Source organism: Trachemys scripta, chromosome 4, assembly GCF_013100865.1.
Source record: "Trachemys scripta elegans isolate TJP31775 chromosome 4, CAS_Tse_1.0, whole genome shotgun sequence".
In the NCBI taxonomy this organism is placed as follows: Eukaryota; Metazoa; Chordata; order Testudines; family Emydidae; genus Trachemys; species Trachemys scripta.
Genome location: NC_048301.1, coordinates 125,738,733 through 125,765,246, shown reverse-complemented (window position 1 = coordinate 125,765,246; position 26,514 = coordinate 125,738,733). Strand labels below are relative to the sequence as shown.

At 39.1% G+C, this 26,514-nt stretch overlaps 1 protein-coding gene across 2 annotated transcripts in view; it reads right to left on the bottom strand.

Moving 5' to 3' along the window:
• The window catches only part of USP49 (ubiquitin specific peptidase 49), a 56,952-nt gene that overhangs the window by 21,309 nt on the left and 9,129 nt on the right, over window positions 1–26,514 (bottom strand). Inside the window, exons 2-4 of one of the 2 annotated variants that reach the window (XM_034767327.1) lie at window positions 12,061–12,292; window positions 11,811–11,938; window positions 1,053–1,200 (exon numbers count right to left, since the gene is read on the bottom strand). The gene's annotated coding sequence lies outside the window, so the exon portion shown is untranslated. The remainder of the gene's footprint in view (window positions 1–1,052; window positions 1,201–11,810; window positions 11,939–12,060; window positions 12,293–26,514) is intronic. The other variant, XM_034767328.1, reaches the window with a different exon arrangement.

The following is a 26,514-nucleotide window of genomic DNA, read 5'->3' as shown; positions in this document are numbered from 1 at the left end:
TGCACTCTTAAGATGCACTAATTTAAGGCCAATGTTGAAGATGTTTTTGTGACAGACATACCTGTCCACTAGGAACTGGATTGAGATTATGAACTTTTTTTCCCATAAAAGCCACACAGATACCAGATAGTTGTCATGACCAAACCGGACTATATTTGAAAAAACCTGAAAGGTAAAGGCTGTATCTCACACTATTGGTTTTTTGAAGTCTCTCATTTCCCACCATGTAATTTTTTTTTTTTCTGAGCTGGGCAGGGTACAGGAGCAAGAGTTTCAAATATTTCACTAAAGTTGAATATAAAAATTCAGCCATGACAAAAGAAAAAAAATGAAATGCAACCATCACGTTTATAGGTCTCATGTAGTTTATGCAGTCATGTTATGGCAACCTGTGAATGTGATTGTATTTGAGCAGGTATGGGTTTGGTTTTTGGCTCTTTCACCGAATTCTCCTCAGCAAACTTAATTTAAAGGAAGACTTGCAAGCAATATGGGTCACAGACTCACCTTACAAAAACAATGGGATAAATCCTCAGCTAGTGCAACTGTCATAGCAGTGGTGACTTCAATAGGGCTACAACAATTTACATCGGCTAAAGATTTGCCTCTGTACTTCTAAACTAAGGCCAATACATTTGTTTTTAAAAAGTTGTTTGCAGATTACATCCTTGCACAGAAACTGCAGGTAGAAAATACATTCCCGGATTTTTCACTTGTGCATTCTGACATAATGCACAATTGGGTATGTCTGCACACAAAAGAAAAGACAACCAATTTACTCTATTTTTAAATCCCAGATGAAGAAAGTGCAAAGCAGGGATACTGGAATTCTAAAGAACCACATGCTTCCACTTGTGTCTTCTACATCCATATGTTTTATAAATGATTCATTTATGTTCTACAAAGAACACAACCACAGAGAGCTCTTCATGCTAGTAAAATGGTTTCTTTAGTATAATCCAGTCAGTGATCGGACACAAATGGAAAAAAAATTGGGATGAAGACATGTCAGCCAGATACATACATACATACACAAACAATTCACTACTCACTGTGTCATCTTTAAACATTCTTTTTTTCGCAACTCAATGACCAGAGCCTGGAACATCCCCATTTCAGCCAATAGGAGTCTTGGCAGTTCTTCAGGAATTTAATTACTACTTAGGTCTTCATCACATAAAGTAGCACAGCTTCAAAGCCCTAGAAAGAGAATATTCCTGTGATACATGTAAACAAACTAAAAAAAAAAAAAACCCCATAGTGGGGCTGCTTTAGAACACGATTAATCCCCTCAATGATAAGAGCTACCGCAGAGAATGTATTCATAACAAGGTACAGAATTAGCTGGAAGTCATGACATTAACGCACCTAACAACCCAAATAATTGGCTGTGAAGAAATGTCAAATGGAAAGGGGTACTCCAGAATTTCATTTTTCTGATTATCTATAAATCTGCTGATCACACACATAGCCTCTTCTTCAAAAGTTTTTCATAGTGGATGACCTACCATATGGCATAGTAAAATCTCAACAGGAAAACTAAGCAAACTTATACACCTCTTGTGACCACTTTAATTTTGGCTATGCAGCAGGTATCTGTTTTTGGGGGAAAACCTCTCTATTTCCTATAGGTTTTTTATAATAAAAATGTATAAATGGAGAGTTGTCAAATGTAGATGATATTAAAATAAAACAAGCGTAATGGGAAAAAGATGGGGGGGAGCGGGAGATTATGAACTGCATTCTGTCCATAATGGAGGAGGAAAGGTAAAGATAGAAAGAGGGCTGTTATTTATTGTAATAATTAAGAAAAGACTATCTCACCTCATACACATATTGTGTGACCACAGTACCTCAATACAACACAAAGTAATAATATCCAGCCAGACTAGCAATATGCACAATATGGTTACAGATTGTCATCATACCATTCAAAACACAGTTACAGAACTGGCATGCAGAAAGCCTTATTTCAAAATTCGGAATGCTATTTTATGGGGAATACAGTTGAAATGCAACTAAGGAAATAGCATACTTTCCAGGAGTTTTAAGATGAGCACTGAAACAGCCAACTACAAATAGCATGCAGATTGCACATTTGACAAGTCCATGAAAATACGCCTTAGGTTCTCTTAAATTTATTATGCAAGTTTAATTTAAACTTTACTACTAGCTTCTTATTAGTACCACCATATTAAAGATGGAAGATTTTAGAGGAAGTTAAACCTTTTCCACTCTGTCTTTTGTTCTCTATTTGAAAATAGCAATAGAAGTGGCATCTTTAGAATTTTTATGTCTCTGCAACAGATATACTTAAACATCAAAGTAACTTTTTCCCCCCCCTGGCTGTTTAAAACTGCTCTGGATTTAACTGTGCCTTTTACTTGGGCTATGCTAGTTCATTCACACATGCCAAATAACTGGTAAGGCACTTTCAGAAATAAAGTGAAAAACAAAGAATGGAAATGGTCTACTTATAACAAGATCAAACTGTTCCCCCCCCCCCACCACCATTTATTTCTCTTTCTGTCTTTCTTTCCTTCCTTCTGTTCCCTCTCAAATCTTGTCTGAATATTGGGGAATAATCCTATCCAGTCTTGGTGAGACTAAGTGGTGATTCCAGCTAACATTGACAACCTTCATTTACATAAAAGAATACTAATTATGTTGCATCATCAACATCTGCAATTCTGCTCACTGCCATATGCGACAGTGTTGGGAATTTAACCCTTAAGTCTCACAAACGTGCCCAGAACTGCCCCTACAACCGTATCTAGAATTTCTTATTATAAACAGCAGTGAAATGCTTCACCAGCTTCAAAAAGACAGTATTCTTAAAAGGCTTAAACACTACTCCAGTTTTCCAAGAAAGCAAGAAATCCCAGTAGGTTGTTCATTTTAAACAAAAACAAAACAAAACAGCCACAAATAAGATACAGCATCATTCTACAGGTTTAACGATAAAAATATGCTGTCAGTGTTCAAATGAGAAGGCCTTTATCAGTTTCTTTTATTTCTCCTGTGTGGACTAGTAAGTTTTCCTGCTATTAAAAGAATTTTATTCTTTTAAAATCTTGGTCACTTAGCAAAATAGGCATTTGGAGAGCTAGATTCAATTATTCATGGCACACAGATATCCTCAATTTTGCATGTAATATTCCCACCTCTTTCTCCTTATACCGCACATTTTCTTGCGAGTGCAGGCCTAGAAGCATACACCAATTACATAGAACTACTCTGGAAATGACAACAAAGGAACAGTTTTTATTTACTCAAAACTACTTAAACATACATTCTCTTTCAGGTTTACTCCTCCTTCGGCATCTGTCACCAAATGAAATCTTTCCCTCTTCCACCACATTGGTTTTCATGTCAAAACTGAAAAGCAGAAAAAGCAGTCTGCATAGCCAGCTGGGGTGTCTGAATAGTCTGCATTGCTCACTAAACATGCCCTCCCCATCTCCAAAAGCAACTTAGCCTTGCCAGATACTACAACCTGGGCTTCAACTGCTTCTTAGAAGCAGCTGAATCCCTTCTTCAGAGCAGATCATGAATTATTGACTCGTGTTAGCCATGCTCCTCCTGAGGTCTGAGGTCTCAAAGTACGAGTTTCTCAGCAACGAGTGTAATGAAGGGACCCACCGATGTCTGTGGTTCCTATTCTGCCCACAGACACATGCAGGTAACTCTCATTAGTGAAGTTAGCAAGAGCTGTATGCACATAACAGAAGACAGAGGTCGGCCTGTCTCTGTTTTTATGCAACTATACGAACGACTGCCAGCTACTTCCTTTTTCAGAGGAGAGGATGAAGTCAACACGGACCAAAGTAACGGGGAAAAATAAAGAGCATGAGCTAAAGGAACACAAAAAAGAGAAGAAAACTGGAAGCTGAAAATAGTTCCAGGGAAAAATTAATCTTATTGCAAAGCCTGTAGAGAGCTGAAGTAATTTAAAATGTCACAACTATCAAACATTAGTTCATAATGTTGAATAAGTAGGTCTAGTATAAACTGAATAACGGCAGGGTTTAATACTGGAAAGTTAACATCCTAGCATGTTTTCTTAACTTGCTTTTTGTTCTAAGTGGTTCTCTCTTTTTTGTTGAAATTACAGTAACTTCGCTTTACGGGCACCTTTTATCTAGCATGGGACATCTCAAACTTTTCCATGCTGTGGGTCTCATTTTAACAAAGATTATCTCACAGACACCTCCTCTGCCAATTGCTGACTGCTTGGGCTATTTTCCCGCCTCATGAATCGCTGAAAAGCAGTGATTGCTCTGGATGGAGATATGATACATGGGGAAGTGCTAAACTGCATTAAAAGACAGCTAAAAAATACATTAAACAGATGGAAAGAAAGAAAGAGCCAACACCATGCAACCTGCCAGCTCTCTGGTGGACCACCAGCAAGGGTTCAATGAACTGTTGCTTAAGCAACTATAATCTACAAGGATCCCATAGTGCTTAAAAATGGTGCCAAATCCACTTTCCTTACTTACATGGGTCCTCCTAACCCTGTAACTTACTTGGGGTGAGATTCTGTGCTGCATCTCTAAGAAGCGTAGAATAAAACCCACAGTCCCGGGGAAACAGGGGCTAAGGTGGCTTTAAGCCACTTTTGTAGTTGCTCTATACCAGGGGTGGGCAAACTTTTTGGCCCGAGGGCGACATCTGAGTATGGAAATTGTATGGCGGGCCATGAATGCTCACAAAATTGGGGTTGGGGTGCGGGAGGGGGTGAGGGCTCCGGCTACGGGTGCAGGCTCTGTGGTGGGGCCAGAAATGAGGAGTTCAGTGTGCAGGAGGGGGCTCTGGACTGGGGCAGGGGGCTGGGATGCAGGGGAGGGGGGGGAGAGTTCCAGCTGGGGGTGCAGGCTCTGGGGTGGGGCTGGTGATGAGGGTTTGGGGTGCAGGAGGGTGCTCCAGGCTGGGACCAAGGGGTTCAGAGGGCAGGAGGGGGATCAGGGCTGCAGGTGAGGGTGTGGGCATGGGAGGGGGTCAGGGGTACAGTCTCCGGGTGTCGCTTACCTCAAGCAGCTCCCAGAAGCAGTGGCATGTCCCCCCTCCAGCTCCTACACGGAGGCGCAGCCAGAAGGCTCTGCACACTGCCCTGTCCCGTCCCTGCAGCTCCCATTGGCCGGGAACTACGGCCAATGGGAGCTACGGGGGTGGCGCTTAGGAGGAGGCAGCATGCGGAGCACCTTGGCTGCCCTATGCGTAGAAGCCGGGGGGGGAGGGAAGAGACATGCCACTGTGTCCGGGAGCCGCGCAGAGCCACAGTATGCGCGGAGTGGGGCAAACCCCCGACCCCGCTCCCCAGTTGGAGAGCTGGAGCAGGGCAAGCCCCAGACCCTGCTTCCCAGCCGGAGCTCAAGGGCTGGATTAAAATGTCTCAAGGGCCGGATGTGGCCCCTGGGTAGTTTTCCCACCCCTGCTCTATACTAACCCTGAGCTGTTCCAGGGGTTGGAGAGCACACACCCTAAGCTTGTAATTTAGACAGCCCTGGGGTCCCGTCTAAGTTACAGAAGCCTCCCTGGGCTTCCCTACCTCCCCAGTGCTGTAGCATTGAGTGTAGTGTCTTAGCCCCAACATACCCTGCTACCCCCAACACTCCACCCTCCACGTTGGAGCTTGAGAGAGGTTCTTTGTGAGGCTGCCTGATAGCTGTCTTCCACAGTGCCTGCACCAAGGGACTCCTACCACACTACTCCACTGTAAAGGGCTAGAGTAGGGGGAAGAATCTCACCTTTACTGTCCAGTCCATAATGCTTACTAGCCTGGACAGTTCACGTAGAGTGAGCAGGATATCGCTCATGCATTTTTAAAAGGACAAAACAAACTTCACTCACCACTGAAATACACCCACCTCTGGGTAAAACATGACAGCAACGTTTTGTGATCATTTAGGGCAGGAAATGAACAACGTTTCTTTAACTCGTAACACTAAAGCATACACAAACATGAAGCCATTTAGCCATGTTTTGCTGTAACAACGTTTACTGACTATCTGAGAAGTATTTTTCAGCGACTAGATGTAAGAAGTGTTTATAAATGAATATGTGGATATATTATTATCCTTTGTACTGTACCTTTCCTGTTTGTGTCACATATTTGGAAACAGATTGAAGAAATCTATAGAGATTTGGCAATGGACACTTTTTTTTTTTTAACTAATCATGTGTGTGAGAGAAACATTCAGCAATGAGGAGGAGTGTTGGACTGATAGCCCTGGGAAACTGAAAGTTCTCCATTTATTCATGGGAAAGGTACAGCACAGGGAGCAGCAAGGTTCCTCCACACCAACCTAGCAAAGTCCCTCATCCACAACCTGGAGACCATCTTTAATGGTGGGAGGAAAGTTCACCTTCAATGGCCCTTTCATTGATTTAGTCCACCTACTGAAACTGGCAAGAGGAAACAAGAACAGTGGCAGCTTTGCTGTTGCAGACACCTGTCTATTATGAGCTGGAATTACAATACTACTAACTTAATTTTTTTTATTAATAATGGAGGGAGGGGAAACATCCTTGAACCCTACCAACAATTGAAAAACAAGGCTCAATTTGAGTCTAATTAGGCCAGCTAATTTTAAAATTTTGATGGAAATTTTTTTAATTTGTCCCTTTATTTTGATACAGGAGCCTACTTTTCAAACATACAGCCTTAGTCTTACAGCAGAATTTTCTCTCTGCTGCATACATTCAGAAGTTCTCAAACTGGAGCTGACAATAGCGAGAAGAGAGAGAAACATGTCTAAAATTGTGTGCAATTGCTCACAAATTTTGTTCAACTGCTGATTGTTTAACCAATCCTTTTGCAAGGATCACATACAATGGCCAAGAGTCTATGATTGTACATGGATACTGAACTTCTGAATCTATCATTCAGTCAAAACTGAGCATGTAGGTATCAAACATCTCACAGTTAAAATGGTAATTGGCAAACTGAGAAGCATACCCATTCTGTTTGTTCACTGCTGCAAAGGAAATGAAACAGAGCAGGAAGGATGAGTTTTGTGATAGCCTCCTGTAAAATGCAATAGAGTAACATATTTCTTTTCTTGAAGGAAAGTGAGCCAATATATTCTTATTGTTTTAACTCTGCTGACCGGACTGCTTGGTTTTATTTAATTATTCATAGGAAAATGCTGCAGGAGTGTTTCCTAAAAACGCTAGGCTCTCTGAGATGGTGTTTCTGTTAGTCATTTTACAAGTGAAATTGATCTAGACTGTGTTCTTTAGTGAATTATTTTGCTTAAGGCATTTGCCTGTGTTCATGCATGCAGTTCACTTGTTGGTATTTATAGCAAATTAACCCTTTCTATCGCACTAATTTATATTTATTTTTAGTACTATGATTTGGGCACTACAATTCTGCTTCATTTTTTTTCTCCTCCAGCCTTAAACTTGCTTGCATCCCCTAATGTCCAAGTGTAATTTAACTGCATGAACAAGAATACACCACAGGATTATTATTAGGTGTTTTCTCATTTCTGCAATCCTCAGTATCCTGACATTTGTCTGACCTGTTCTTCTGGACAAGTAGGGATGGACAAGAGCTTTAAAAAAAAAAAAAAAAAAAAAATCTACCTGGTTCAGAGTCAGGTACAGGGGACTGGGGACAGAAATGAGATAGATGATTGTCTAAATCAATCAAAGTAAGGAGCAACACGCTCCCTTCCTCCGTAACAATCTCTGGCCACATGGATAGAGACAGGATCATCAGCTAGCTGCATACATGGAAGAAGGGGAAAGAACTCATAACCTTCTGCTCCAAAAAGTCACAAATCTCTAAAGGAAAGTCCCTCAGAGCAGTCAACCACAGTAGAATTTATAGCCTCTATTTTGTTCTCAAGCCACTAGAGAGTGAGACTATTACAAACTAATAAACAGTTAAGTAAATCTAACATTCCATTCAGGAGAAGGAAATGCTATACATACCAATGGACAAACTAGTGCTAGCACTACCTTACTTCTCTCTGTTCAGACTCTATGATCCATCTTTTTGAAATTACTGGTGTACTGTCCACCAGAATCATCTGCTGACTCCGCGCCCATAGTACGTGGCTGCTCAGTTGAAAACCAAGCACTTTTTTCAGCTTTTTTCTCTATCCATGGAGTAGTCACTTGGCACAGAAATCCATTCTCCCAGTTAAGACTCTTACTTGCTATTCTTAAGCTTTCAAATCCCATCTCTAACAAGTAGTAACGGTCCTAGCAATTTTTTAGTCTGTATCTAAAGCACATTTTCTCAAAAGCTGTCTGCTCTATGTTCAAGAATTGCTGGATTATCTCTATTCAAGACGACAAATTATCAAGTAAATGGCCCGGAGGCAAATTAATACAACTGCCAAAGAAATAAAAAAGAAAAAGAAAAGAAAAAGAAAAAACACATTAGCAAAAGCATCAGAAGATTGTGAATATATTGCATCTTTGAAAGGGGAAGGGCAATCAGACCAGAGAATTAAATAGCTGCTGTGACTCAGAGTAGAAAAACACCAAAAAAGTCTGGTAAATAAAACTCAAACCCCTAGTACTTGCTGAGCTTATGCCATTCTGAAACATACTTTGCTAATAACACACACAAAGAGGCTCTCAAGATGACTAGTGCTCTCTATTTATTCTTTCTGAGTTGCAACAAACTCACGCAAGTGTTATCTTACCTCTGTATTTCAATGTACAAAACTCTTTAGCAAATCTCGGGGCCTAATGCACATCTTTCTGCTTTCAAGAGTCAGCTTAAGTTTGAAACCATAAACACAAGAGTGATGGACTAAAACGCAACCTTAATGTCAATTTTCACAATGAGCTCTGTTTCATTAACTCAGAGGAGTTCATTATAACCATGTTAGTGTTAAACAATTTCTGGGAGTTCATATTGTGCTGTAAAAATTTGCTCTGGGTTGAAAGCTGGTGTCTTAGAATTTTCAAATAAAGGTGGCCAATGCAAAATAGGGGGAAAAAGTGTGGAAGTGTAAAAAAAATAATAAATCCTATTTAATTTGACTTCCACCTGAGAATTTCAGGTTAGTAATATGGCCCCTGTAGAATTTAGCCACTCGTACAAACCACGATGAAAGAAGCTAAAAGTGAAGGGGATGCAGGTAGATACTGGAATTCCAGGTGCTTTTCATTCAATTCCAAATCAATATTAAACCGAGTCTAAAAAAACCCAAACCCACAGTTATTCCAAACATTCCCTACTCCTTAAAGAAAAGGACATAGTAAGGCTCTAAGGATGGACTCAAATTCTAGCTGGAAAGTCACAGCTGGACACTGGGAACAGTGCTCCTTCCCTACAAAGTGCAGATATTTTTGAGAAGGATGGATGGAGATATAGAGATAAAACCTGCCTCACACGGACAGAGGTAAACAACTTCCACTGCTGAGTCTCCTGAATAATCATTCTGATTCCATTCTGAAATATGAACAGAGATTCTCAACAGAGATACTGGGACCCTGCGAACCTACAAACCGGGGGGGGGGAAGGGAGGGGGAAGTCCACCAGATTTTTGGAGTCTAAAAGATAAGTGACAGAACACATTTGCCTCTTCTTCTTCACTCTCAACTTCCATTCTTCAGGTGTGAAGCTAATTGACTGTTAACTGATTTCATGCAGGTAGTGTATTTCTATCAGACACATTATTAAGTCGTAAGATTCTAAGAACTATACAGACTCAAAAAGGGCTGAATTCAGTTAAATACCCGCACAGTCTGATATTTTTACTAAAGTGGAAATTATCACCTGTGTGCCCCTTTAGGCAAATGACAGGCTTATGAGCCATAGAAAGCTTTTAGCAGACTGCATTGCGTCGGATGAGGGACAAAAATGAAAAGCATCTCTCTTTTCCTTAGACTCTGGAAGCTGAGAGTATTTTAACAAAAGGATTGCTGTCTCTGAAATTATTTTATAGGTGAGGAAGGCACTAAACAATTCTGACTGTTTTTGTTATGCTAGGATAAATTTGGAGCTTTAAAAAAAATCCCAGTGTCTTCATGGAACAAGAGGTCACACCTCTAAAACACAAGCTCATAAACGCTTACGTTAGAAACCTTGTCTTCTAAGTTTACAATATCATAACACATCTTTTCCTGCTGAAACAGCTGCTTTGTTATGGGCCAAAGTTGATATCCACCAGGAACTTAGCTGACAGTTTCTGGGTTGAAAATAATCACACAAAGGCAAACAGAAAAGGGGGATTCCTTTAGCTCTCAAATCCATTTCAATATAGCCCTCTGAGCACACCACATTTTGCATGGCTGTCCCTCTGCTAACCAACCTCTATTGTTCCAGACACCCTTTTAGAGCTATGTCCATTTTTCAGATAAAGACTCTGAAATCTTATGATACATAAGAATGGTCTCAACAAAAATTATGTATTTCTCTTGTTTCCTTTACAGATAGGAATATTTGCATTAAAAGAGGATATTTAAGAATTGATCTGCTCCTGCTATTTATCGCCACATGAAGTCAAACTTCTGTGCGATCACAGTTGACTTTGTTGTAAGTAATTATGTCGTCACAAACAAAGGATTCTGACTTCATGTGGGGAAACAGCAGTAGGAGCAGATGAATGTTTAAAACAAAGATCCTGCTTTTTTTGTTTAAGATCCCTACTGAGAGAAGAAAAAAATCCCAGAAGACACGTTACACAGGAAGAATTATTCTGAAGAGTAATTGTTATCAGGGTTTTTCCACAAGGCATCTGTTACTGTTTAAGAGATTCCCTGGGTGGCTGAATCCTCTCCACCAGGATTATAGTCCTTTTCCCCATGGCCGTGACACTGCTCTGTTGACCTTATGAGTTTTTGATGCTGAAATTACACAGATTTAAAATATTTGTGGCCATGAAAAGTACCAGCCTGACTTTTCCCCACTTGTCAGCTAGCTTATCAACAGCCTCCTGAACAAGGGAAAGTATATCATGCTGTCAGGATCTGAATCCTCATTTAATTTCAAGCTACTAGATATCATACACAGAGGAGAAGGGTATTTCCCCCCATTTATTTGAGGTGGGCCTCTTCATCCCTTAGAGTCCCAAAGATTTTCTCCACACCTTCTTTAAACCCCCACTGGAACCCATTAATGCTGCCCACTTAGCCAGAAGTTGCTGTTAACATAATGAAAATGCACACTGAAGCCTGGTCTACACTTAAAAGTTTTGCCAGCGTAACTATAGTGATTTGAGTGTGAACAAAATAACAGACACCCCAAACTGACAAAGCGGGGATGGCAAAACCTCCAGTGTAGATGCAGTTATACTGGCAAAAAAGTTTGTTTTCCAGTAAAGCTTACTTTGTTCCAGGACCTGATATCAGTTATGCCGGCGAAAGAACAATTTTGCAGGTATAAGATGCGTTTCCACTAGGAGGGCTTGCCAGTGTTGCTATATCATCAACCCTTTCTAGTGTGAATGATGCCTGAATGTACTGCTCTTGCAGAACACCTTCCGAAAGGGAAATTCAGACCTGAAATCAAACTCAGATCTTCTTTAGGGCCATGCAAAATGTTACCACTAGTTCAGTATCAACTGCTGAACTTTTTAATTAAGTTCTTTAGCTTAAAGAGCCTACTATCTGTACTCCATCATACACATCTCTTGGCATATTGCACCCATAATGCAAAACCGAGGATTAAAAATGGTTTTGGAAGGTAGAGAAATAAATGCAGGTACCAAAAGGTGGAGGTAGCCCTGGAATTTGTCCCTGGAACTAAATATTAACTAGACTGCCCTTCCATTTTAGAGAAGAAATTCTTACAAAAAGGAGCCTGTTCTTTTAGCTGATTCAATATCTGGTTAACTCACTTTGCCATAGCCGGAGTCTAACTCAACTGTCCATTACGATCTGGAGAATACCAGAGGGACCGAAGAGTTCCAAGTCTGATCAGTCAGAGGATGGGCCAATAAAACCAACAGCAATCCATGCCAACTTCCTGTGGGGAAGAGAAAGAAAGTGATAGGGCTAGGTCATTGAAGCCTTTTTTTCATGGCAGAAACGACTCATGATATTACCTTACGAGGCTGGAGGCTGTTTAATTATTTTTAGATGACTTACTTCTCCATGCTGCTTCTTGTTGCAGTAGAGACAGAGCCAAACAGATACAGGCACAACTCCCATTTATTGCTTACAACAGAGCTGAATTTGTTCCCAAATCTGAAGACCAAACTGCAGACTTGTCCCTTCTCCTTTCTTTTGCTGGAGAAATCACCACCTTTCAGATCTTCTAGGCCTTTAATAGGCTGGAACCTGGCTATCTCAGGGGATGCCTCTCTCTGTGACTGTGACCCTTCAAGATAAATACATTCATCAGCCATGTTGGAGCTTACTTTCTAGGTAAGACTCAAAAATCCCAAGCAAGTGGCTCACTGCTACCAAACACCCTCATACCAGTTATCCCGCTCATCATGCATCTCACCCCCTTCATAACAAAATGCCAGGTTCATATCTCTACTTTAGCTCCTCCATCCTACCGCATATGCAGTAACTACCCTACAAGGGATTTGGGGGAGGAAACAAAACCCACAACACAACGTTCTATCAAGCATACACAACTCTCTTATGAGAGGAAAGGGTCATGGATACCGTCTGATTTTTTGTGCTCAGACTCAATATTACAAGTCTTCTAATTAGTTTTCTACCATTCTGTGAAGGAAAAACTAACTATCCTTCTCCATACCTCATTACATACTTTTCTTACAAAAGTAATATTTGTAACCGAAAATTCAACCTTACTAATCAGCCTTACTTTTGAATTTCATGCGGGTTTTATTGCGTTCGTATCACAGCCTCCATGTTAACTTTCTGTTTTCCATTTAACTCAAAGACTGTTGAACTCAGTGAGCCATGAGGTAGAACTCTGACTGCTAGGCAAGGTTTTGACGGTTAGACCTGTTAAACCTTCAAGTAATTATTCTGACTCGAACTAATGAGCTAGGTAATTTTTCTCTATACAAGAGTCTCAAATTACAGAGTTCTGGGAAGCAACCTTTAATGCAGTGAAAAGATCACAAAAGTCTAGAAGTTTGTTTAGAAAGGGACTCCCCTCAAGGTTCACTGGCTCAAAATTTTGACTCACCCTAAAAATAATATTTTCTGTTTCAAATACTTAACACACCGACAGTCAAATTTGGAGGTCCTTATTCAGTCAAGCTCCCATTGACTTTTACCTGAGTAATGGATGAGTAAAAAAATGAATAAAGATCTCAGGATTTGCTCACAAAATAGCTACATTTTAATGGGATGATCAAACTTTGAACTCACTAACTTTGAGGATGGCTGTTGAGAAACTGGGTTTCCCTAATGACATGCTATATGATCATGGAGCGAACCAGTACCTTAGCTTTGTTTTAACAGGGTTACCAAGAAAGTATAAAATGTGAAAAAACACCATTACAGGTTCCAAAGGTCCTTGAAAATGCTTAAATTAACTGTGCATCAACCGTGGATGTTATATTGAGTTATTGGAATGCTGTGTAATTCTCATTTTACGGCAATTTAGAGCTTATAACTGTTTTTTACTCGCATAAATAAAACCTTTTCCATTAATTTTAATAGGAGTCTAAGATGTTTTGTTTTTTAAAATCAGCATCAAGTTGAGAATCATGTCAGAGTAGTCTGCGTGTTTGAGATGTATATACAGATATACTCAGTAAGCATTAAATACAAACATTTCACTTGTTTCCTATAATCTCCATCATTGGGATTAAAGGCGAAAAGTCAAGGCACAAAATTCTGCTATTAGTTACCCTGTATAAACCTGGAGTGACTTCAAAAGAGATAAATGACCAGAATCGGATACGGAAAAGTGCTTTGGGTTGGAACATTTTTTTATTTTAAATCTAGCTGTACAATACAAAGAAATAATCGCGCCTCTCAAAATAAGAGCAACCAGGTTTTAGAATCTATAAATTCACTGTGTTTTCTATTTCCATAACCTACGCCAATATCACCACAGATCCTGATTCACAAACAAGGTTTCTCTAGAAGCTCCCCAGTGTAGAGACCGCACCACTCTTTAATAATTGTTATTTGTATTATTGTAACCCCTAGGAGACTCATTCATGGACCAGGACCCCATTGTAGTAGGTGCTGCCCAAACACAGAATAAAAAGACAGTCCCTACCCCTAAGAGCTTTAAGTTTTCTACACATTTTCTTCCCTTAACATCTCCTTCCCTTACACACCAAAATGGTAACTACCAAAACAGACAGGGCCAGAATGTCATGTTGTGTACATTGGTGTCACTGCACTAAAGAAAAGTCAATGGAACTATGCCAATTTACACCAGCTAAAGATCTGCCCCCCAGTTTTTACTTTCCCACATTCTCCAAACTTTCGGGGTTCAGACTGAAGGAGATGACTTTCTGCCTCCCTCTGCATTTACTAATGCCCCGATCCTGCAAATATATGAGTTTGATAAAATTAAGAATGTCCCTAAGTGTTTAAAGCAACAGAGAGTCCTGTGGCACCTTGAAGACTAACAGACGTATTGGAGCATAAGCTTTCGTGGGTGAATGCCCACTTCGTCGGATGCATGGAAGTGTTTACAAAGTCAGGACCTAAATTCTTGATGGAAATCCTGGTGAACAAAAAGCCTTAACAATAGTAAAATGCTACAGAAATTAAACAAAACGAGCCATGTTGTATTTCTGCAGTGTGCCGTTTTCCTTGATACTCTGCACTTTTTAATCACGGCCTACTATATTTCAACAGAAAATATACAGATGTTTTAAGAATGAAAGATGGAAGATAGATTTAAAAATCTATACATATGTAGATATCAATGATTGCATCTGCTGTGTAAAGCATACATTCAAAGCTGAAGTTAATTCTCATGGCTCAGGCATTATATTAAAAATACTTCTGGATTTCACAGGCACTTTTTCTAAGAATAATTTGAATAGAATCCTTCTGGCTGTTTTATCAATATTTATTAACAGGATGATTGAACTATTTTCCAATACTGGAAACAAACACTTAATAAAACAAAACAACACAACAACAACAAATGAAAAAACCTTGAACGCCACACATTTTGACCTACTGCAGAAAGTGTCTTAACTCATCCCTTAATAACTGTTATAACAGATAATTACTTCCTACGGTAGTATTAAAATATGTATATGTAAGAGTTATAAGAAACAACCATCGCAGAAGTATGTTTTATAGCTAGATCACAGAGAATTCTCTCAGTGCTGATCACACATTCAACTGATTGCTGAAGTACAGATCAATTTAACAGCCCTCATACATACAAGCAGGCCAACATTCTCTTCAAGAATCTCCTCACGACAGACACAAAAGATGAATTATACTAGACAGTTAGGATTTGGTAAATTATGGCCAGTTTTCTTCTGCTTTTCCTCCTTCATTTTAATTCTCATTCATCTTGGCAAAATCTTAGAAAGACTATTAACTAATCTCCTAAAATAACATCACAGCTGACACAACATATTAAATAAACAGTCAGTTAATAATCCAAATAAGCATGCCAGGACCAATAACTCATGTTATTTTTAAATAATAATACATAACAACAATATCCCCCTCCACAAACTATTAGATTGTGGTTTTATTATTTTCACAGCCACAATGAATAACCGGCAACCCAATAGGTACAGTATTAGACATATGTAAAGTCAAACAGAGATGCGTTTGAAACATATTAGAGATTAAAACAAGAGAGTAGAAATCCTCAATAATCTAAGTCATTTTTCCATCTTTTTTTGCTTGATTTTCCAATTAATAATGGTATTTCTTTTTAAAACCCTTAAGAGGAAAAAAAAAAATCACACATGGCCTTCTTTTACATCCTCTAAGAGTTTTTAAAAAGAAATACTGTTAATTGGCAAATGAAGGAAAAGAAAATGACAGGAAAATGACTGAGACAAATTGTCCAAGGACAACTTGGATTTCAAAATGTTTTCTCCAACATCATCCTCCCCATGTATTATTATTTGTATAAAGCTTGTAAAAAACTATTATATGGATGTTGTACATCTCTTCGCTCTAGGGCAGGCTCCTGATCTGATCCACATTTAAAAATCCTGGGTGAACTACTGGTCTATGCCTGACCCAAGGCCCCCCCATAGTTTTTTAATTAACATCAAAAAGTAGAAAAACAGAGATTTGCCTGGCACTTCGCTAAATTCCTCCTTTTGCTCTGTTCAGCCATTGTGCCCCACTTAAGCGAGAACGTATATGGCTTACTGCACTGTCCCGAAGTATAAAATGAAATGCAATTGCTGCTCAGTGGCATTTACAAGGAAACTGAGGCAGCAGGCCAGTTTTCAATCTCAACCTCAGGTCTGGCAGGCGGGACAGTCAATGCACACAGAATTTTTGCGTCCCTATCAGCAGATTGCCTGGTAGGCAGAAAGTAATACAATTTCACTTTTTCAGACCTGTTTTTGTTGTTACAGACTGCCTGACAATAGGGTTTTCCTAGCTTGCATACTATGGGTCCATCTTAGTCTGGCTAGAATCCTCTCTGAAGGCTTATACCAGATGTCTCTGAGAAAGACAATCCCCCGCAATAATACACCTAGATATTTGTGATTATATAGGCAGAAGGCGGGGATTGAGAGCTTTGTCTCGGATATGACACCACAGGCAATTGGTCTCCTTGAACAATTTAAAATCAGTTGAGATCTGATTCTGGAGTGTCTGTCATTTTAACAGATGATCTCAGTCAGAGTTTTAGAGCTCACTGACTCAGTTAATTTGTCATCAGGTGACTGGTAAACTGGAGAAAAAATAAGAGGAGGAAAGGCAAAGAGGTGATTTGATTGTGATGTCACAGTCCCACCATAACAAGCAGCTGTTCATAAGGCAGCACCACAGGGAGAGGGTTTCACTAAACACATTTTCGAGCGTATACCGTACCCAAAGGAAAATTTTCTCACCCACTAAATGTGCTCTCTCTTTCCTATTACTCCAAACTCATGTATTAGGTTTCCCTTCAACCCACTGCCCAGGGAGAAAAACAAAACGTATGAGCAAATCTTGGCATACACAAAAGCAAGGTGAAAAGCAGAGTTTTATAGTTTCATATTTTCAGCCTGCCCTTTTAAAAAAATAGTTGCCAGTTATTTTCAGTCTTTATTTCATCATGAATGCCATATTTTCTCAAAAGAAAAAAAATTGAGAGACAGATATTCAGTTCATGGTGTACTCATTATTCTTAACTAATTAAAATAAACAGACTTCCTTACAATCTTGGTCTGATTACAGATTAACCCATGACTGGCAGGATTACATAGATTTACCTCCTAGGCTAAATCACTTCTGTATCTGTATTACAACTTATAGTTCTTTAAAGCTTAGCTGAACAATTTTTAGTATTTCCTGTTCATTGTATTTTCACAAAATAAATGACTAAATTAAATGTTTAGTGACTTTAAATCTCAACCTCTCCCAAGCTCAAATAAATGACATGCTCAAAAAGATAAAAAAAAAAAAAAAAGCAAAAGCCCTACCACAATTTTACCCAAGCTTCTCCCTCTCAAAACACTTAATACCATTTTCAATCTTAGAAACCTCCCCCACCCCCTCAAAAAATGAAACCATATTCCTCAAATCCTGAACATTAGGAAAGCATGAATACATTTTTCCACACATAAACAACCTTCACTATTCTCCCCAGAGTTAAAAGGCTAGCCAGCACAACCTACTACTTTTCACTCAACAGTCTGTTTTTATTATCCTTTACAATCGGCCTAAAAACATAATGACCATCTAATTCCATGAAGCTTGAAGACCTGGCAGTCACATTCAATAATAAGTTAATGGTTCCTTTCTACTGAGAAAACCCGTCAGCTGCCAACCTGAAATAGATTTTAAAATATTTTTATTTTATATTAATAGGAATACTGTTTAATATTAAATAGCAAAAATATAAAATTAAATAATTCTCAGCGTGCTTCCTAGTGGACAAATTTCCACTTCACAAAACCACAACTGCCAACAGGGGAGTCAGCAAAGAAGTCAAGGATTAAGCAGATATCAAAACAAAATTACCCTTTCACCCACAGAGGTGTTCTCTCCAGATGCATTAGTGGGGGAAGTTTGCAACGCTGTTTCCCATGCTATGCCAGTTTTGGGAATTTGAGATCCTATACAATCAGGCGCTGAGCCACTATTCAAAAGGTGATAAGTGTCCTCAGCTTTTTCTGATTTCAACAGGAGCTGAGAGTGCTCAACACGACAGGATCAGTTCCAAAAGGGGGATAAAAGACTTTAGAACTATTGGTCCTATTGACATTTTTCAGCAGCACTAAGTTTCCTAATAACAGTAAAATAAATTTTAAGTTTATATATTTCTACGACAACTGTGAATAAGAAGCATTCATACAAGGTTGAAGGCTTGTCACCTGTCAGATGAAGTACCAAAGTTGCTACTTTCCAAGGCCATCCTTCCCCTCTAATTAGCCATTTCCAAAGTTTGTACATATTGCAAACGATTCCTGAAGCATTTATATAACTTACACTCATTAAAACAAAATAAACAGAAGTTTTTGCAACTCAGAATTAAGGTCAATGGAAAAATGAGACTGCAGGTCACAAAGACACTGAAAGAATGTTTAGCTGGAAAAACTGTGTCTAATTCAGTTTAATGGAAAGGAATCATGCTTTGTACATCACAAGCCAAACCAACATTCTCGGAGATCAAACATTTCATAAGATTTGAGTACCACTGACAGTATAAGTTTGGCATTAAGAGGATTCTCAGTCTGATGGAGTTATGGTGAGTAAAGTATGTTTACAGTTTGTCAACTAATAGTTTGACTTCATGGGCTTCAGCTAAGCAGTAACAAATTGTGCTTATATAGCACCTTTCACAAGGGCAGACCAAGGTCTAACAAGCAAAGCTCAGTCAATCAGAGTACACAAAAGAAACCAGTGAAATTTGAGTTTGGATTGAAAAACAGAGTTAAACAGACCATGTCAAACTTCCACAGGCAATGAATTCCAAATTCAAGAGGTGCAGTAGCAGCTGGGAAGCATGGCATCTCAAATACTTCGATATAAAGCTGGGAGCTGTCAGGAAGCCAGTAGTGCAAGAGATCTCAGAGGGCAACCATGCATATAGGAAGGCAGCAGGTCAGTCAGGCAGCATAAAGAGAGCTATACTGTTGTATCATCTTTAAAGTTAATGTTGTGATGATGAATTTAATGGGCAACCAATGCAGTGACCAAGTAGAAGAGTAATGTTCCATCAAGTCAGAACGTGTGTGTGAAAAACAGACAGGTCCTTCCGCCACCACATTAACTCAGGCTTGAAATGTGCTGGGTAACCATAGGGTTCACAGTTTTGTTAAAATGCCTTCACAATTTCACTTCCCCCACAGCAGGAGAGTCCCAGCTTCACTAGAACCTCTCTTCCCCAATGAGTCTGCAGCAATGGGAGGGGAAGGAAACTTTGCCTTCTGAGTAGATACCTCAACTCGTGAGCCAATGAGGCCAGCTACTGGGAGTTAAAGCAAGAGGTTTGAGGGAACCTTCAGAACTGCTATAATGGCTCAAGGGGAAGGGGTGAAACAGACATCTCCAGGGAACAATATGGCAAACAAGGGTGACAGAAGAGACCCTTCTAGAGGAAGGGGGCGGGGAGCAAAGAAAACTCACAAGGGAAGGAAAGCAGCTAAGCACCTTGCCTCAAGTCAAAGTCCCAAAGGGGAGGGAGCAACAGACCACCAAAAGCTGGAGTGGGCAAAATGAGGCTGAAAAGGGAAAGAGACTATATAAGGAACAGGAGAGCAGAGACAGACAAGAGGTGATGAGTTCCCCATAAAATCTGGGGGGGATCAGAGAATATCTGAGCAACAGTGAATTGCTTATGTTTGGGTTGAGTATTATAGATGCATTTTTTAGCTATCAATCTAATTATCTCAGTCCAATAGAATGGCAATCAAAATCATTCAAATAATGCTTCTCTCTAAATTCTTTTCTTATTCCCTCTCTACCTCTGCATTAGGAAAAGTGGGGGGTTCAGAAAGAAGAGCACCCCTCAAAGATAAAAATAAATCAGAGCCCAATATCTGCTAATCAAGAGCCACAAAGGGCAAAGCAGGAGACCAGGTGAAGGAGAGAGAGGCTAAGTAAGCCCGCTGCCATCCATATTCCCAGGTTGCGCTGAACTCAGCCAGGGACCGGAGGAAGCTGGGCCACCTGGAAACACTATCCCACAGTCTGCAAACCCCTGATTTATACAACAGTGAAGAATGTGTTTTGAAGCAGACAACCAATCAAAATTCAGTTAATCTATCATTAAATACTTCTCTGGCTCACATTAAGTTAACCACAGTTTCCAAAATAGAACATCTCATTTTTCACTGTTCATGAATCAGTAAAAAACCCCTAAATATCCCACAAAAACAACAAGGAGTCCGGTGGCACCTTAAAGACTAACAGATTTATTTGGGCATAAGCTTTCGTGCCACTGGACTCCTTGTTGTTTTTGTGGATACAGACTAAAACGGCTACCCCCTGATAAATATCCCACAGCAGCTAGTGTTGCCCAGTCATGGAGATATTTTTGGTGTTGACACATTTCCAAGAGGACTGAATGGATTCCACCTGTTCTATCTAATGTATAACTAAATCTCTAAGTGCTATTATATGTCTGCCACCTTCAGGAAGAGATGGTTGCTATTCTGGGGAGAAAAAAAAAAATGTACAGGGCCTAGTCCTATAAAGTGCTCAGCCTCCTTTGACGTCTATGGATGTTGAAGGGTCTGTTTCAAGAGATTGGCAACATACACTATTCTATACTGAAAGCTGTGTTGGCATTTCCATTGTGAACTCTTATTTTCCAATTCTTATTTTGTCTGAAACTCATCAAACATCCCTCAGAATGGTTTTGTTGAAAGCTCATTTCTAAACATTATTGGAATGTAGAACATCACAACCACAGTAAATAAAAACACCCAAAATGCTGTGGGCATTAAGAAGCAGGCCACTAGCCTCTCAGCTAAATTTGTGGTCTAGAAAGGAAAAGAAAAAAAAAATATAGAAATCAAATAGGCATTGGATTCAACTCCTTATTCATCAGCTTTCAATTGCCTGGCATTTTTAACCAAAATTAAATTAAGAGGTAGAGAAGATTAAAAAAATTAAAGCCATCAATTTATATAGACAGCACTCAGTAATACTTAAACTAAGAAACAAAGGACGTGCCTCGCACAAGAAAAGGTTTTCAGACTCGGGAGTCAGGACCATGCTTGGTGCTAGTAACAAAAATACACCAAATAAAATTAACACTTTCATTCAAGACATTTCTATTGCCAAAATGGCTATATTATTATTTAAAACATTCATTCTGAGCCTATTAGAGTAAATAGGATTATCTGAATCAGTAGATATTACTCAAGTGAATAATGGTTGCAGGATCTAACCTTTTTACTTTCTAGACTATCAAGTAAGGAGAACAAAGCTTAACAGCCACATCAATATTTGGGGAGGGGGAGGCGGCTTTGAGCCAATATAGTTTAATTGAGTGGGAACATATTGAAAAACCACAATCAAATACTACTGAACGTGTTTAAATTGTAAGCAGCTTCATGTAATAGAACTCTGAAACCTTCCAACAAAGTAAAAGGTCAAAACTACAACTGTCTCTTTAGATTGAAAAGTAATGTATCAAACAAGCCAAAAAATACTAACAAGCAAAAGGATACTCCACACGAGTTTGATCTCCCCATGTTTGGAGGCACAGATGAATCTGAGAGATTCATGACCTGATACACAAACTGAGGGTACAATAATCGAGGGAAGTAGCATTTCAAAGACCTTTGTAAGAACTGAAAAAAGAAATGACGTTTTCCTTATGTGCAGCACCAAATCAATTCCTCTTAAAGCAGCAAATCATAGATTGATGAAGAAAAAAAACAACAACTGTAATTTAGTCCAGCTGCCAACCACCAGAAACATGTTAAAGGACAAACTACAACACAGGTTAAATTTGAAACTCTGACACTGAAACAGAATAAATTTAAGTGCCATGCAAAGAAGAGCTAGATTTATATTTAAAAAAAACAACAACACACCAACAAATGAAGCCAAAAATCTTATCTACCAAGACAGATTTATATTAAAGGAAAAAGGTGTAGCAAAGCAAATACACATTAGAGAAAGTGTAAATTATTTTGTTCTTAAGCCCACGCAGGCTAACATATAATAATGTAAAAGGTTTATTTACCCAAGAGCTGTGTATGAAAAATGATTTGTTCTCATAACCACAGTTCAATATGACAGATTTTGCTCTAATTAGAAGTCAACCACAAATGCCATGTAATTCCCTTAAAACACACTAACCTTGTTATAATTCAATTGGAGTATGTTAAGTGTGCAATAGTATAATGTGAAATTCTAACCAAGTTATTTTTAAATTCTATTCTTATTAAGTAAACTTGGTTGCAGAACCAGTGTCAAGAAGCCAACCAGTTCATATCACATTTATGGCAATAATGAAAGCATCAGTATAAAATACACTTTAAAAAAGGGGGGGGGGGAGAGAACACATCTATTATGAGTCTATTGGAACTGAGAGAGGAGAATATGGGATCAGAGCCACTGATCCTTCTTAGGCGTCTGGGGAACAAAGCAGTTAGTGGGACAGAAACACAAACCAGCACTGACTGCTCTTCCTTTCTCAAGACATTCATTTAATATTTCTGACCAAATGGCACTTCTCTGTCAGGTCATCTGCATACCCACTTACAAAGGCTGCAAGAATGCTTCCCCCACCCCCTTTTTTTAAATTTAAATAAAAGCCTTGAATACGTCTTCTGAGGCTTTCCCTTTCATAGTATGCACAAGAGAGGAGAGAGAATGCAACTGTAGGACAGTATTTCTTAATCAGATCTAATGCCACCCACTGAAACTGAATGGGAGAATATGATTGCAAGGCAGCACTTCTTGATCAAGTGTACGGATCTGCCTTTCAAAGTGAATAAGGCTGTGGTCACCATTTTTTAATTGGCTCAGCTGATACCCTATACAAGTTCTAAATGGAAGAACACAGCTGTGGCCTATAATTCTTGACTTGATCTTCCACAGAAAAGACTGAAAGAACACAAATGCACTAAAGCATTTACCCTATTAAATCAGTTCTTCTTTCAAAATATTCACTGGATTCACCATGAGAATGCTTTATTTCTTATTCACATGATAAAGTGTTCAGTGTAAAAGCTTTCACTGCTCACACCATAAAGAGGCAAGACGTCTGCTTTTGCTCAGGTGTTCTTGGCTTCCTAACATCACAATCTGAATTTCAATTGACAATATCTTAAACTGTACTATTTATATATTTTTTTAAATATTCACCAACATCTCATGGAGGACGTTACGGTTAAGGCATTTATTTTAAAAAGAAACTTCCCCCCTTAATTCCTACAGTATAAAATTGTCTAGATATCTTACATGATTTTTAAAAATTCCACCCAAAGAGACACTTTTTTGTGGTGCTGACAGTGGTTTTTCTCTTTGAAATGAAAAAAGGATGCTTCACCAGAAAAAAAGTGTTTGTTATGATTTGTATGTTATACAAGAAAAATTTCAAGTGAAAAAACTCATACTATTCCTGAGATAACAGCATCTAATATATCAATTTTCTTTCTCTGTATATGGAAACACTCTTGAATTATACAAGCAGGGTAGTGTGGGACACAGGAGCTTCTGCAGAGAAACAAAAGATATTGGAAAATGCTTCTGCCATTTCAGGGGTAAAAATGACAGATTTCTCCCTGAATCGCATAATAATTACCTAATTAATGAAACCCATCTAGTAGGCTTTCTTAAAAATGTCTTGACTGCGAGAGGTGCCCCTAACAAGTATTCCATTTTCTCAAAGATTTCACACTCTGATCTTTGGCTGCCAATATACTGTAGGTGTTACAGTTAATGTATACTCATTACCATGCTGTGAACAAAAACTGATGAACAACACTTATCACAAAGCAGTGAGTTTTCTCCACACAGAGGAGGTAAAACAAAGAGGGATACTAATCACATGTTCACATTTTGCCAAAAATGTATGATTTTCTCAAAAGAAACAGTAACTGAGTGCAATGCAGTAAAATATATTTGATTTTGCATTTTGATATATACTGCATGGTGATGTTAAAACATCATGACTGCACAAAGAGCTCACCATAGGCAATCTGAAAATTATCACAGGGTGACAGTGTCAAAAGTAGGGAGCTTGACATTAAACCTACCACCTTTGTTTCAGTTTCTATTGCACATAGTAGTTGCTTCATCTTTTTCTAAGGTTTTCAATATCTTGCCTGATCTCCATTTTTCTATATTTCAATACTGCCAACTCACATGAATGAAGCAAGCAAGCAAATACAGCTGCATTTTGTAGATTGTCTTTCCTACAAATCATACACAACACAGTACATGACATATACATATCCATGCATTGGGGCATGGGGGCACACCAGTAACTGCAAAGGAACCGAAAGCCCCATATTTGCTCAGAGTAGTTACCCAGCTGAATTTGAAAAGTGAAGATTTTATCTACATTGCAGCTCTAATTTTGCGACTACCAACAGATTTTTCTGGATAAGCATGAGGTCAGTTTAACACCCCCCCCCCCCACCAAAAACTGCACTTTTGTTCTCATCAATCTTGACATCCTCTCTTTATTTTCAAACCTAAGACCTTTCAAATCTTTCTCTTCTCTCCCTCTGATGTCACACATCCTTTATATCTGGACCCACAGATCATTCAGATGATCCACTACCCCAGACCTGGGAATTTTCTACATACCACTGTGGTAAGTTAGATAATTCTTGGATGTGCTAACTCCCACAAGAATAACATGACCCAAAGGACATCAGAAAGTCCTGGATCTCCCTACATAAACAATAAAACCCTCTCCTGCCCTTCTCCTCCTCTTTCTCCCACCCCTACTTCTCCATGCCCACTCTCTTTGTTCCAATCTCCATGCACCAAATAATTTCAAAACAAATATAAAATTTTGCATTTGGGAAAATGTTTCCATGCCTCCTCCTAATCCCCTCTATGGCACTGACTACACTGGCGATGTTTCTATGATACCACTTGTGTCCCATTATGCCAACACACTGGATGTGCACTGTAGTTCATATTGCAAAGTGCCTTGTGTTTGGCACAAGGCACTTTCCAAAATGAGTTTTCAAATACAACAAGAATTAATTTCATCACAGGGAGCCCAAAACTCTCCACTGTACAAGCCATGGAATCTATTGGCAGAGCCTGAAAATTCTACTTCCTTATGGCAAGTAAGTCACAATGTTGCCAACTGTCATGATATTTGGTGTGGGTTTTTTTTTTAAAGTCTCAGCTCCTGGAAGCATGTGATTAGATGAGAACGCTCAACTTCCATTTTTTAAAAAGTTTCTAGCCCTCATGACTGGAGACAAGACCTTGAAAATGTTATCCAAATTCACCTAAAGGCACAAAAAACAGAACATCTTGGGGGTTTCTGTCTCTTTCTTTCTTTTCTTCTTTTTTTAAATCATGATTTTTAAGCCAATCTCATTTTTGAAGGGCTAACAATACTGATTTTACCAAGCTGCAATAGAATTTTGTCTGTTTTCACTCCTGGTATTTTGAACCCAGACAGCAACAATGAAACTGACAAGAATCAGGTCTATTTCACTCTGTGGCTGCTTGTGAAAGCTATGAACCACAGCAGAGGCAGGCACTGGAGATATTCACTGGGGCAGATGATCAATGACAGAAGTAGTGAGAGGTCTGTCTCCTCAACAGTCAGGAAGTTCCAGAGGGAAGCAGATTAAAGACTTGTCTACATGCAGAGGTTTTTATGGGGTTTGTTTTTTTCTAATTAAAATGATGTGCATCAACACAATGCAATCCCTTCTTGCAAATTAACTGGCCAATTATTATGAAGTAGATAATCCACTCTGAAAGTGGAGTAAATTCATTGCAGAATGAGTAAGGTTTGTGTGGACACATTTGTATTTTGCAGTTACTTGGCAGTCCTCCAACTGGTATCCTATGCTGCATCCTTTCGACCTAAGACTGACCAGCAAGGAGAGGGATGTGGGAGGTGTTTCAAATTTTATCAGAACATCTAGTAGACCAAGAGAGAGCGCTTCTGAGCAGGGTTCAGAGACAGCAACCTAACAGAAATCCCAGCACCCTCCCCTTTCCTTCCATCTGGCAAGTGAGGGTTATTTTCTGACCTGGGCATAAAGAGTGGGGCCACTCATCTTTCATCTTATATCTTAGGCTGGCATTGTTTAGTCCTCTCTGACTAGGAGACATCTGGTAATATTTCCAAGCACTAGTGTGGGTGTCTGGGTGGGAATAAATGATTGGAAAAATTACAAAAAAGAAATGAGGAACTGAGAAATTTCTGTGGTTGGGAAGAAGAAAGAAAAGAGAAAATATAAGTGAGAAGAGAGTGAATAGAATGTGGGGACAGTGACATAAATAATGGGGTGTGATTAGAAAGGAGGGAAAAGAGTGACAGATTTGTGAAAAAAGAAAAGATAC